General features: G+C 48.3%; 1 protein-coding gene across 2 annotated transcripts in view; it reads right to left on the reverse strand.

The window, feature by feature from the left end:
* LOC146186613 (irregular chiasm C-roughest protein-like) overlaps window positions 1–13,233 on the reverse strand; it is a 354,131-nt gene that overhangs the window by 205,455 nt on the left and 135,443 nt on the right. The window contains exon 4 of one of the 2 annotated variants that reach the window (XM_084607353.1): window positions 7,269–7,314. The exons of the other annotated variant lie outside the window; for it this stretch is intronic. The gene's annotated coding sequence lies outside the window, so the exon portion shown is untranslated. The remainder of the gene's footprint in view (window positions 1–7,268; window positions 7,315–13,233) is intronic. 2 annotated transcript variants of the gene reach the window in all.

A 13,233-nucleotide genomic window follows, 5' to 3' on the forward strand; every position in this document is an offset into this window, starting at 1 on the left:
AGCTATTATGATTCAAATATAGCTAAATGGATGCTGACAGGAGGTCCAATACGATAACTATGGTGACTGATAGAGGGCAATTTATAAAGTCCACAAGCACTTAACCAGCAACTGCATGAGTTCAAACAGGCCATACCGATGAATTACTATACGTACGGGTGCCACCATGTAGCAAATGAAGTGGCCCTGCGAAAAACGTCATCTGATGCTTGATCCAATTCCTGAAGCAGGTATGTTCAATGGACCAAACCGTGACCGGATACACCACATGCTTCCTCGAATTAGCGCGCTAAATATTCCTCCTCCTCTTCCGCAGCTTTTACTTTGCTGGTTCCATTTGTTTATACTGCAGCTGTCAGTCGTTAGCCTGGACGTAGAGCGGGGGACTTTAACGTGGTAGCGAAGTTAAAAAATATTGAGCGGAGGAGACGACAGAAGAGGGTACAAAACATGTAGTTGGGGCAGATATTCAGCGCGCGTCTACTCAGCATTTTTTGCTTTTTGTGGTGCTGAATAACCCCGTTCCCAATTCACACCAGCGATGATGAGGGATTTTATATCCTCTCGTTACAAAAAAAATTGTAAACTAGTACTTTAAGTCCACTACGGTAAGTCCGCCCGTACAAAAGATGCGCTAGAAAGGAAGCTATACGTCGAGAAACATGTGCACCGATGAACATGGAAGTCTAAATCAAACCATCTTAAAGGATCAAAAGCCTTCTCGCCCCATACGCCCTCACGGATAGACAGGGTCGTTTTTTGGCCGACGTCGGATTCGGGAAATAAATCTCTCCTGAGACGACAGCTCAGGCGCTGGAACACTTCACCTCGCCGCGGCAGGAAACAAGGGAGTCAGTGTATAGTGAGTTCCGCAGACGACCGCTTTATGTAAAACCCTTTCGGTGAAAGCAACCGCACGTGCGCCTTTAAGACTTCCTCTCCAAGCTACGCTCCGAGCGAGGAGAAAAGAAGGTGGGACGTAAAACCACCGACACGGAGAGGCACAATACAAATTAGGTTCTCCGCCAGAGAAACCGACAGAGGCTTTAATTAGAGTGGCGCTCCCGTCTGGCGCACGATAGCACGCGTGAGAAGAAAAGAGTTGAGGGGGAAGTGGCGTGCACCTCATGCCTCCGTATTGCCCGCGAGCGGCAGGTAAGACAATTAAACTGACGGGCGCGCAGGCTGACGTCGTCGTCGCGGGTTAGAAGCGCCCCACTCCGTGTTTTTGGAGCTTTCCCACTCGGCGTCGGCTTGTTTGGAAGCCGCGCGAAATGCGGTCTGCGGGAAACAAAGAGTTCGTTTTGCGCGCTTCGATTGTTCGCGGCGGCTATCGAACAAAAGGCGTGCATATCCCCCCACCATTCAATAGCGCGGGGCAGGTCACCAGCACGCGGGCGCTCACAAAGGGAAAGCGACCGTGGACGAAAAAGATGTCAGGGAACTGGCAACTTTTGGCTGCATTGTGCGTACGTCAGCGCCGCGCTAGTCGCGTGTGCGGGAAGAATGTTTATTTCTCGATTGCGCGCCTCTCTGTGTATGTTCGAGCATTCGCGTGTGTACGCGCGTGCGTTTTAGTGCACGCTAGAGAACAAGACAAATACACGCCCTATCCATGAACGTGGTAAGGCGAAATTCATGAATTCATTTTGACCTGGTTCCATTGCCAAACTGAAGATAATAATATTGCACTCAAGGGCAATTATCGGCGCGAGTTCCCTTCGCACTCTTCACGCTGCAAATGCTCCGTGATATACGTTATCCGTATAAATTTCGTTGGTCGATTACATAGCTGCGACATCACTACACAGAAAATACCTCACACCGCTGCAGTGCTTAACCCCAATAAAACACGTTGTGCGCACGAGCCAGTTGGCGTACTCTCGAAGACACAGCGTATCCAACTGGCACGGGAGCTGGTAGTAAGTGTAACTCACACTGGGGCAGCGTCTCTAGACGCGGCAGGGCCTAAAGAACCCAAATAGAGCACAGGACTAGTGCAGCCCGAGCACTGAACCGTGCAGCAACAGTGACCGCCGGGGCGATATATATCGGGGCGGTACGAAGAGCGCATCGCCATAAAACGCCGCAATGCAGGTCCAACAACAGATGCTCCCGAGGCTCGCTTTATCTTCGGGGTCATTTCCGCTCGGTGGGAGCTCAATCGCGCCGCCGGTGCGCTCCACCGCGCCAACTGAAGCTGCTGGCCGAACCGCAACGCGGCTCGGTGCCGGCAGCTGCGAGTGACAAGTGACCTCTTCTGGTATCTTGGCCGAGCCCTTTAAGTACGCTGCTCTAGTAGCAGCCTGGATCGGAGAGGCCGCGCCAACAGACGCTGACGATATGGTTAAAAAGCAGGAGCTGGGATGCCACACAGATGCACGCAGCCCCTTGTGGCCTGTCGAACCGAAGACTAGTTCGCCGATAAACGAGTAAGCTGTTGATGCAGCTGTGATTACTTTGCTATAATTTCTCCTTTTTTGTGTGAGGTTATTAAGTGCACGTTAGGTCGAGCAGGTGCGACTGTATGTTCAATGAGCGGGCTTTTTTGGTTCGGCTTATCAAAATATCATTATTTATTTGTTTGTTTATTTATTTCCAATAGGGCCAAGCAGAGTGGACAATAAATAACAACAACCAGCACATAAAGCACCTCATATTGAAACAAATAACAATCCTTAGAAAGAATCTGACATGTGCGCGAAAAGCATGCAGACAGTACAGAGTAAAAGAGGTCGCTTTGAAGCAGCATAGTCCTGGAATAAGAGGCGACAGAAGCAAAAAATAAAATTATATGGTAGGAGGGAGGAAAAAAAATAAGAAACGTGAAGAAACTATATCAGATGAGAGGAAACATGCTGTGATTAAAGAGATTGTGCATGGAAAGTTACCGTCTTTGAACCGCTTCTTCAAGTTAAGTAAGCCTACGTCTCGGTGAGAGTGGCTTTTAACGTCTCGCCCGCAGAAAAAGAGTGACCGCGGCAGTTCATATCATATATTCCCCTCAGCTGCAATCAAGATATAAACGGGAAGCAAGCTGCCTGGACCATTTGTTCGGCGTTTCCCTGTCAAGTGGATTTCAGTTTAGTCGCAAACAAGTGCCGGAAAGACAACGAGCCGGCATTCAACTGTGACTGGCAAATGAACTTTCCACGACATTCGCTAATTTTATCTTTATCTGAAACTTAAATGAGGTAGCAAATGTTTACATCCCATACTTCGGTACAGAATTAAGAAGAAGCATTAAAGGGTTTACCGAAAAGAAAACAGCTTAGCAAGTTCAATATTGATCGCTGGCTGCGCGGTAATCAGGTGGAGCCGTTATTATTTCTTCTACTGCAATGAACGCATACGCCGATGAAATAGCAAGCGGAACCACATACAACATTTTGTCAAAAAATTAATCAAACTAAAGGAAACTGATAATTATTTATGAAGAAAGGCGCAGCACCCGTCACACTCAGGATGGACAGTCAAACAACGACACGGAAAAAAAACGAAAGGTGGAAGAAGAAAGAGAGAAGGAAGGCGCCGTCAGTGGAGGATTTTGGATTAATTTCTACCAGCCCCGCATCTTCAACATGCACTGGGATAGCACACAGCAAAAGAGTCTTTTGAAGCGGACCGCCACAAGCAGCCGCCCTCTGCCTCCGCCGGTGTTTAATTACGACGCAGTTTGCAGTCCACCGCGCAATGCGTCTCTGTCACCGTGCATCCGTCGCGCCAAATGTGCAATCGGCCCCCCACGGGGAGAACCCCCTGCAGGCACCGCGACCCGGGGAAAGGCGCTCGCAAAAGCCCGCCAAAATCGTCCAGCGGGACTGGAGAGACGTGTGAAAAAAGAAGCGCACAGATAGAAGAGCCGTTACGAATCAGACAGACGCGCACCGGGCACGAGACGGGAAGAACAAAATGACACGACGGAAACGCGACGGAGCCTTCGTTTAATTTCCTATGCACCCCGTTCCCTCCAGCGTTGGTACGTGCGCTGATCATTTCCCCATACGCGCCGTCGTTCGTCTAATCAGTTAGCTGCCCTCTCGTTGTTTTAGTGTCTTTCTCCGCTCTCTGTTTTAGCGCTTCCACCGATGGCGAAGGAAAGGAAGGAGAGGAGGACGTAAGCGCGAAGTATGTGCGAAGTGCTGGGAGAGAGATCGGTCTATGTGGAGAGAGATACGAGAATACGGGGAAGGGGCTCACTTCACGTTACAAAAGAGAGGAGCAACGCCGCGGTGACATCTTCCGGCGGCAAGGGGCCAGTCTGTGCGGTAATCGCACTTTCGGCCCGTTCTATCGGGGCCCGTTTGTGCTTTTTCTTGAGCAGCACACTTAAGGCGAACTTAGTCTTTATTAAATGTTTCGTTAGTACGAGTCAGCGAATAAACAATAATTAAAATTGGCAGCGTGCGCCATGTCACGCCCTTGTGCGGCGACAGCCAATATAGTTTCCTTGTTGCTTGCCGACACTTTACATGCACTGGAGTGCTTCGTAGGACGATCACTGCAGATTCGTATTATGATGAACCATTCTGAGCCGAGAAACTTTGGCCAGGACGGACAGCGCTTTCAAAACGTAGCCAGCCCGCCGATATATTATCCGTGTTTACGTAAATGAGACAACTAGCGCATCGCATCGCATTCGGTTTCTAGCGCACCGCATTCATGTAAACAGGGGTAATGCGCTAGGAAAGCGCATCGAATTAATGTGCCAGAAGGGCTGGATAGAGATGAGTGAGTCGACTTCCTCCGCACGTGCGTGTGAGAACGGTCGCATCGCTTTAAAGGCCGTTAGCGTGGATGGGGTGCCCTCGTCGACCGCCGAGAAATGACACTTTCGCTTGACCTCGCTTTACTCTCCCCCTTTCTTGCTATCATTCCCCTGTGTACTTCTCTGCACTATCCTCTCCCACAAAGCACACAATAGGTAGCCAGAAAGCAAGAAAAAAAAAAAAAAAAAGCCAAGAAGACCAGTTCCAACGAAAGCGCCACCGTTGCTTTCAATATGCGGCAGCGCGGGCACCACCAACCTTGCTAGAGGCGATGTACTACATGTAAACGCTGTCGTATCAAATTACCGTGAGGCACTACGAAATGCGATACGATGCGCTAATGTTGCCTTCATGTAAACACGGCTGACCGCTGAGCTGTGCCTTCGAGTTCGCGCGACTACAGGACGGTGCGTGGACATCAAATCAAGGAATGCATTACTACGAATAGGGCACGCGCTTGAGGCAAACAAAACACACTATCTCTTTTGTCGCCACCGAAGAAGATTCTGGTTGGGGAGCGGAATTTTAGCGCGGTCGCATACTCCGAATTGCACTAACCTTTAATTTTAAGTAATTAGCCATTGACATCCACATGAGCGCAGCGCTAAATCTACAAACGAAATATATGCAGTCTTCCCAGAAGTTTCAATGTTGAAGAAAAATCCGTCCTCATCCGGAAACCTAGCATGGGGTCATCACCTGCCAGCTGTTGCTGCTCTGTCAACTAAGCTAACTAGGACTGTCCTCAATAAATTGGAACATCCCGATATTTCGCTGGGATTTTCAGACGACATAAAACGTGTGCCGCCTGTCTCCTCCGTGACGCGTGCGTTCCTTTCCTCTCACTTGAAAGGAGAAAAGACAGAAAAACGCCTATTTAATTCTGCCTCAAGCGAAGATCAATTTGTGAGGTGAACTATCTCGCTGGCTCACCCCCAAAGGAAGAATGGGAGGAGTGATTTGATTGTTTTAAATGAGGCTACTTTATCATATGTTTCATTATTTTGTAAAGAATGCCTGATACCATTTCTTCCTGAAGCTTCCCTATTTCTATTTCGTGGTTTAGTCACGGCTGCATGGCGCCAAAGGGAATCCCCCGTATACGGACAAATCTCCAAAGAAATAAATAAAGCTGGAGAAGAAGAAAAAAAGGAGGAGGAGGATGGAATCGGGACGAAGGCGATAATAATCAAACGGTGCGCCCAAGTAAGAGGTCGCAGAGTTCACTAAGCGACTCGATCGGCGAACGGGCGATTCTCGGTTCTCCGCGGGGTTGCTCGCTTGACTGGCGTGCTCGGTCGGAGTCGCGCAGACTGTGCGTGCGTGTGCGCGCGCGAAACACTCGGCCGCGTTTTGCGCGCGTGTCTGTGCGTGCGCTTCGCAAAGAGATACCGAAGGTGCAGGCGCCGTAGGCGAAGCGCCGAAAGACGGATAATGAGAAAATTGGCGCTTGGTGCGTGAAATCAGAAATGCCGTGAAATCAACCTGCAGCCCGCTATAGCGCGTCTGTTCGCACGATCGCGAGTGAAGGAGTCCGTCTTGTTTTCTTCTTTTCTTTTTTTTTTTCTTTTGTGCCGGCATGTGTGTACGCATACGCTTACGTTACAGATGTTCCGCGGTGCGCGAAACTTGCACACCGGTCGAGGAAGGTGGAACCGACTCGCGCGTCGTCGCTACTTCTCTCTTTTTTTTTTTTATTTGTTCATTCCTCCCGGTATTCGCGCTAGCCTCGATGCAGGAACGGGAGGCAGTGGATGCAGTGCAGCCGGTAGAAATGAGCGAGTCAGGTGCTAACTAAACACCGCTGGATTCCAGTTTCGTGATGAATTATTGAAAGCACGGCAGCGTGCTGTGCGGCGACCGTAATCAGCTTTCAAAGCGGCGGTTAGAGTGTACCCGATATCTATCGCATCCCTGTTGGCAATTACCGTGTTTTCATGTCCTCGAGTTCATGGCGTGGATCAAAGAAGAAAAAAACAAGGAAGGGCGGAGAGGGGAACTTTCCGATTATCAATAGCGGTAACGTTACAAAAAAAAAAAAAAAAAAAAAAAAAAAGAAAAGAGAGAAACAGCCGATGCACGAGTCCAAAGCTCACGGCTATGGGTGCAGCGCCACTGTATACATAAGCTTCGACTGAATGCCGACCGACGTCTTTGTCCCGCTGATTCAAAAGGGCGTGTTCCGTCAGGCTTCTTGCGGGCACATTTAATAATCCCTTTGATGATTTATGGGCGCGTATCCGTCGGGATTGAAACGCAAGAAAGAAGCGGCGAGAAAGAGAAAACGGAAGCGGAAAACAGGGCGAGGACCTTATAGAACACGAGGAGAAGAAAAGGTTCGAAATCGGAGAGACGCGGAAAAACGCGCGCGCGGCAGGGAACGAGGGGAACGCATGCATTCCGTGTTTGGTTGTTACACGCTACCGCGAGAAGCCGGCGTGTGCAAATTCAAGAAAAAGGGGTAAACGCTATTGACGTATGAAAACAGCAAGTGCGTACCCAAGGCTTTTTGAAGGCGCCTCGCCGGCTTCTCTCTGCCAGGAGCCTGCGAGCGAAACGGAAGTCGTTAGCGGAGTGTGGCCGGAAACAGGGGCATGAGCAAAGTCACTTGCACCAAGAAAACAAAAGAGGAATAATAGCATATCGTGTGCTCATGGGCAAAAGACAACTTCGATCGTTTTGAATGCATGTTGAGGCACTCGCTTTCCGCTAGGGTTGCAGTCATGCATGCATACCGGCATGGCAAAGGTAACTTAAAACAAACATAACTAAAGAATTCCTAACCCTATTTCCTTAAATTTTGACTGTCATGCTCCATGTAATTCTCTCTCTACACCCTGTCTGAACACTGTCTACTTCACACCCATCGCCTTTATGTAGCATAAGTCGTTTGAAAACGCTTTCAGTATGATCGTCTCCGGAATAAAAACCGACCGCGTCGTAATCCCGAGGAAAAAAGTTAAAATGCTCTCCTAACAGTGACTGTCTTTATTATAAAGTGACAGAATGCATAAAGGATCAAGATGTCTTCTGAGTTTCCTTCCTGCGTTGCTATACTTCGCTCTTATGCGATTGATTGGTTTATCAATTGATTGATAAATATTAGATAGATAGATTTGACTGATTATTTGATTGATTGTTATCCAGTCTAACTGAACATCTACCATGTGTCATGTGTACTTATAGAAATAAATAATTTGATTGATTAATTGATCGATTGATTGATTGATTGATTGATTGATTGATTGATTGATTGAGCGAGCGAGAGAGCGAATCAGCGAAACATATTCTCTACTAATAAACGAATTAAAAACCTGCAGAAAGGTATATTGAGGCCCGGAAAATTCATGTATCAGATATGAAACCGGAGAAGCTCCACATTTTACGCGCCTAAGTCTGTTACCATATTTTGGACCGTGCGTGTTATATATCAGGGTTTCACATTTACTTGAACTGACGTACACAGAACAAACTATATGCTTGTTATCTTATCTTTTCTTTGCTCGAAACGAATTGAAAAAAAAATACTGCCGAAATAGCAGGCTGTTCCTTAAATGCATCCCGCGCTGGTCACTTGCAGTTACTAATTGGCAATTGAGCTACAAAATGAAACGATAAAACAAAACGGGCTCAATAAGTTGCGTTTGCACACTCGCAGTGCACACAAACACAAGGTCCGCGGCTTGACGCAACAGTCAGCATCGATTACGACGTTGCAGAAATTTTCAATATCTTTTGAACTGACTGTTGTTTGTACTTGCTCCCAACATAGCCTTTGAGTATAAACGTTATCTTTGTGTGTCATGATAGAAGCTAATATTTTAGTGTCATGATAAAAGCTAATGACTACCGAATGATCCACATATAAGTAAAAAAGAAAGAATAATACCTGTGCGTAGCAGAACGCACCTGAGGCAAGATTCGGCGACACTGCTGTGCAAATACCCCACCGAAATCTGGCGCGCTACCCCTAACGCGCAGGTGTGATCAGCTGAAAGAATGAAAGGAGAATCTCTTGTACCTAAGCTTCCGACTCGGAATTCTCCACGCATGCCCAAGAAAAGAGGAACCTCTGTACTTACGGCACATAGCGTAAAGAGCGCCTCGCACGCGCACTTCTCCTCAAGAGCCACTCCGGGGAGGAAGAGGGAGAGGGGGGGGGGGGGGGGGGTAACTGCCTCCCTTGGCGTTATAACAAATGCACGCCAAAGTAAATTCCTCTCGCTCTCCGCTCCATTTTCTCCGCAAGCAAACTTCCACCGCTCTCCTGCCTAGCAAAGACCTCGGAGACTATAAGCCTGGCCGGTGCAAAGGAACGGAGGATGGGTTAGTTCTCCGCGCGACCCTGCCATATACGTTAGCGAAGAGAACGCGTGTGCGTTAGTGCGTTGGCGCACAGCCCAAATAACGCCAGCCACTCCGGACTCCATGCGGGGTCACGTATGCCCCATAATCCTCCTGAGCCACCACTCCAAGTAGAAAAAAAAAAATAAAGTGAATAGAAAGGTATGGCGAGGCACGAGGTGCAAATGAATATACTCGGGCGAGACGCTAACCCCCAACCCCTCGTGGCGCGACCGCGGGAGCTTCCTTTACGCTCTCTGGCGCTTGCGGTGGCGACGACACACGGCGGCGCTTTTCCACTTCCCCGCACTAACAGTGGCGGTCGGACAGCCGCGTATGCGGCGAGCCCTTGAGGGCCGTGCTTGCCATCGTTGTCGGAAACAGTTGTCGGCGAGTGGTCGCGTCGTTCCGCTACTGCTGGGCTGAATGCGACCGCTCTCGCCTTTAGTACGAGGCGGCTATATAGAATGTACATGTGCGTGGGCAGCGCTCGAGTCGTCGTCAAAAATGGCCGGTTGTTTAAGCTCCCCTGCTTCTGCCTTCAACCGACATTTCCCTGCCCATGCCTTTTGTGCATATTTGTTTGCTCTATCACCTTGGAAGCGGGCCGAAATGGCTCCCGAGATTTTTTTTTTTTTTTTCTATGCGCGTATACAGAGTGATTTATGAAAATGTGGGGCGCCGCCTTTGTGTTTGCCGGTGAAAGTTGAATTATTTTCTAGCTGGTACCCCCTCGTCTACTTTCTACCGCCATTAAACAACCCTCATAAAAGGTTCGAAGCATATCTTAAGCACATCGTTAGTTTCTCGCTGACTCCTTCTTGTATCACGAACAGGCAAAGAAAAAAAAAAGATATTGGGTGATAAGACATTTGCTTTTTATTTTGTGTGCGTGCGTGTGTCATCCTTCAGTGCGGCTAACAAAGCAAAGTGCGGCTGATTTATCTGGACACTTCTAAAGAACTCTATTGCCGGCATTTCATAACAGAATATATCCGCAAGTGGTCTTCATCGCGATTCGCCATACTCGGCGAGAAGCTCACCTGAAAGCTTACTCGTGCGCCAATTAAATATTGGCGAAATTAAAGCGATTAATAATATTATTATATTAATTACAGCTTAGGTTCATTTGTTTTTGCGATACTTGGCTAAGAATTCCGTTAAAGATACCCTTCACTAGGTGAATGGCTCGAAGCTTCAAACGGTTCAAAGCGATGCTTATGACGACCACGCAGAAGGCGATAAGACAGTTCATACAATGTCAGATATCAAAAAATGTGATCCGAAGGTAAACTTAAAACCTAACTGAGTCATAATTTCACGAGGTGCAGTATACAGAACATGTCACACCCTGCGTCCTCATTGCGGGAAAATCACCCTGACCACATACACACACTTTGAAGGGCAAAGAGGCACCAACTTTTTTTTTTTTTTTTTCATTCTAAAGACAATTTTATCGTTAGTCATGATGGCGATACCCGCCTGTGCTCTTGCAGACATACGTGGCCGAAAATAGCCACTGCAGTCTTCTGTTGGAACCACGCGAAGAAAATACAATATTCAGGAAAATGGATACATAAACTTGCAACAAATGTTATCACCTTATGATGCCCAGTTTGCAAGCCCAATCGAGCAACCAGCTACCTGGAGTAGTTAAAGCCGATACGGAGCTAATTTCAGCGTATATGTTCGGCGACCCAATTAATAGGTGTATGCATGGCTATAGTACCCTTTCTATTTATCGATGCACGGCCGCACACACAGTTCTGGTATCTATCATTCCGTCACCCAAGCCTATATTGCGCCGCGTTAATCTTTAGTAATATTGGCCCTGTTTCGTGTTTCGTCTGATGGAATATCACATCAAGGAATGTGACCAGCATAGCAAGCCAGAACATATCGGGTAAAAAAAAAGAAAAAGTGAAATACGCAGAACCAAAGCAAGAGAGGACCGAAAAAGATGAAGCACCTTCCAAAATCGACACTGCTGGAACGATGAACGTCCTCCTCTCCCTTCCGGAGCCAAATTCAATCAGGTTAATGAACACGGCAGCGGCTACGCGGTCAATGTGTATCGAGCGTTTGCTTTTCGCTAACTGAATTTCTGCCGCCACTTGCGCAATTTACTCCGACTCCGGCCCCGAAAAGCTGGAGCCGAAGAGCCTCCCATCTGTCGTTTGCGATACGGGCTGCGCGTATTTCCAACGCTGAAAGCGGCGCCGCGAGCGGCCCACTCGCTCCCGTGCACTCAACGGCGGAGCTCCGTCGTCTGGGAGCGGCCGAACGCTGCGGACGTGCCTCACTTCTGCGCTTCGTGACGTCACAGAAACCACGATGAACGCTCCTTCGTGTACAGCTATGACGTCAGTGCAACTATTTTATGATCGCCCTCGCTTTTTACAGTGATTTGGACTAGAGCGTGTTCAGCTGCTCGCAGGGTGGTTGCGGTTACTAAAACCATTACTTTGTAAAAGCATAGTCACACATCTTTCCTACTCCACCTCGTGTCGACAGAATAAGTAACCGATGATAAGCTCATTAACTGATGGCTGCCTTTCACCATGTAACAAATTAAATAATACCCACTACACCAAACTTCTCACCGATGGCAATGGGGTTCTATCTAGCCGACCATGGTAGGCTCCGTAATGCCACGGCATCCCGCAGATATGCTTTTATGAAAGCAATATATTTCTATTCGGCCTTCAGTTTTGAGCGCTGCTTACACATTTTCAGTGATGGTTACGCGCTGATTAGACAGCTAACACTGCCTCTTTTCTGCCGTCGTGGCGAAGAGACTCGTTTTTTTTTTTTTTTTTTTTTTTACTTTTGCTTGAATTTGCACAGGAATGTTTTAGTATCGAGCAAATTTCAGCCACACTGTTCTCTAATGAGAGTTGACGCTGCCCAGTAGCGGTTGCAAATTGCCGGACAGTAGTATCGAGGTACCATTAACTCACTCGGGAAGTGTGGTTTCAAATAGTGGTGTCAAAGTGAAGGCACTTACTTAGTTCTCTTTGTCTACAGAGTTATCAGTATCCAATAGATCTAGTAAAGTACCGCGTTTCATGCTTGTTTTAAAAAAGTGGCATATAAGGGTGAAATTTCCGAGAATGTTAAATAATGCCCTCTCGCGACGAAAGTATCGAAAGGCATCCGAAAGGAACCCGCCGTGGTGGTACAGTGGTTATGACACTTGACTACTGTGCCCAAGGATCCGGGCTCGAATCCCTGCCGCGGCTGCCGCTTTTCGATAGAGGCGAAAAGCAGTGCGCCGGTGTGCTGTGGGTTTCAGGGCACGTTGAAGAATCGCAGGCGGTCAAAATTTCCGGAGCCCTCTACTACGGCGTCTCTCATAGCCCGAGTCGCTTTGGGAAGTTAAACCCCATAAACCGAACCGGCATCCAAGAAGCAAAAAAAAAAAAAAAAAACACACACACACACACACACACACACACACACACACACACACACACACACACACACACACACACACACACACACACACACACACACAGTTTCAAAGCGTTAAAGCTCCGCATCTCGGAATGGCCAAATCGGAGCCAGAAGTTGAAACTGCAGGCGTATGCAACGTTTCCTAGTCTCATAAAAAATAGCGTATGCGCGTGATTTCTGAGTTACACCCTGGCTCCAGTGATGACATTCGATTCGCACAAGGGACCTAAACAGAACAACCCGCCCTTGCTGCAAGGAAATGCAACCACCGCTATACCAGAAAGAGCCCAATTAAAGTATCCGACTTCGAAGAACCCTCCTTACATCAGTCACGATTCTAGGCGCCAAAAATTACCCAACACACACACACACACATACACACAGCACCCCGACAAAATGGCTATAACCAACCGTCCGCGCCTGAAGCATTGGCTCCCCCAAGGGGGCGCGCTCTCTTTGACACTCGCCGCCGCTCCGGTCAACAAGCAGCGCAGAATCACCGACAGCGGGTGACGCCGCCACTCCGGCAACACCACGCTGAATTAGATAATGTCGCCCTTTTGTCTGAAGCTGCGCCGTCTCCATCAGCTCGGGACGCGCACGTGTGGAGCTCGCCGCACCAATGCACGCATAGCTTCTCTGCGAGCTGGCGGAACGCGTCATC

Source organism: Amblyomma maculatum, chromosome 6 (assembly GCF_055883805.1).
Source record: "Amblyomma maculatum isolate TAMU_Amacu chromosome 6, ASM5588380v1, whole genome shotgun sequence".
NCBI lineage: Eukaryota > Metazoa > Arthropoda > Arachnida > Ixodida > Ixodidae > Amblyomma > Amblyomma maculatum.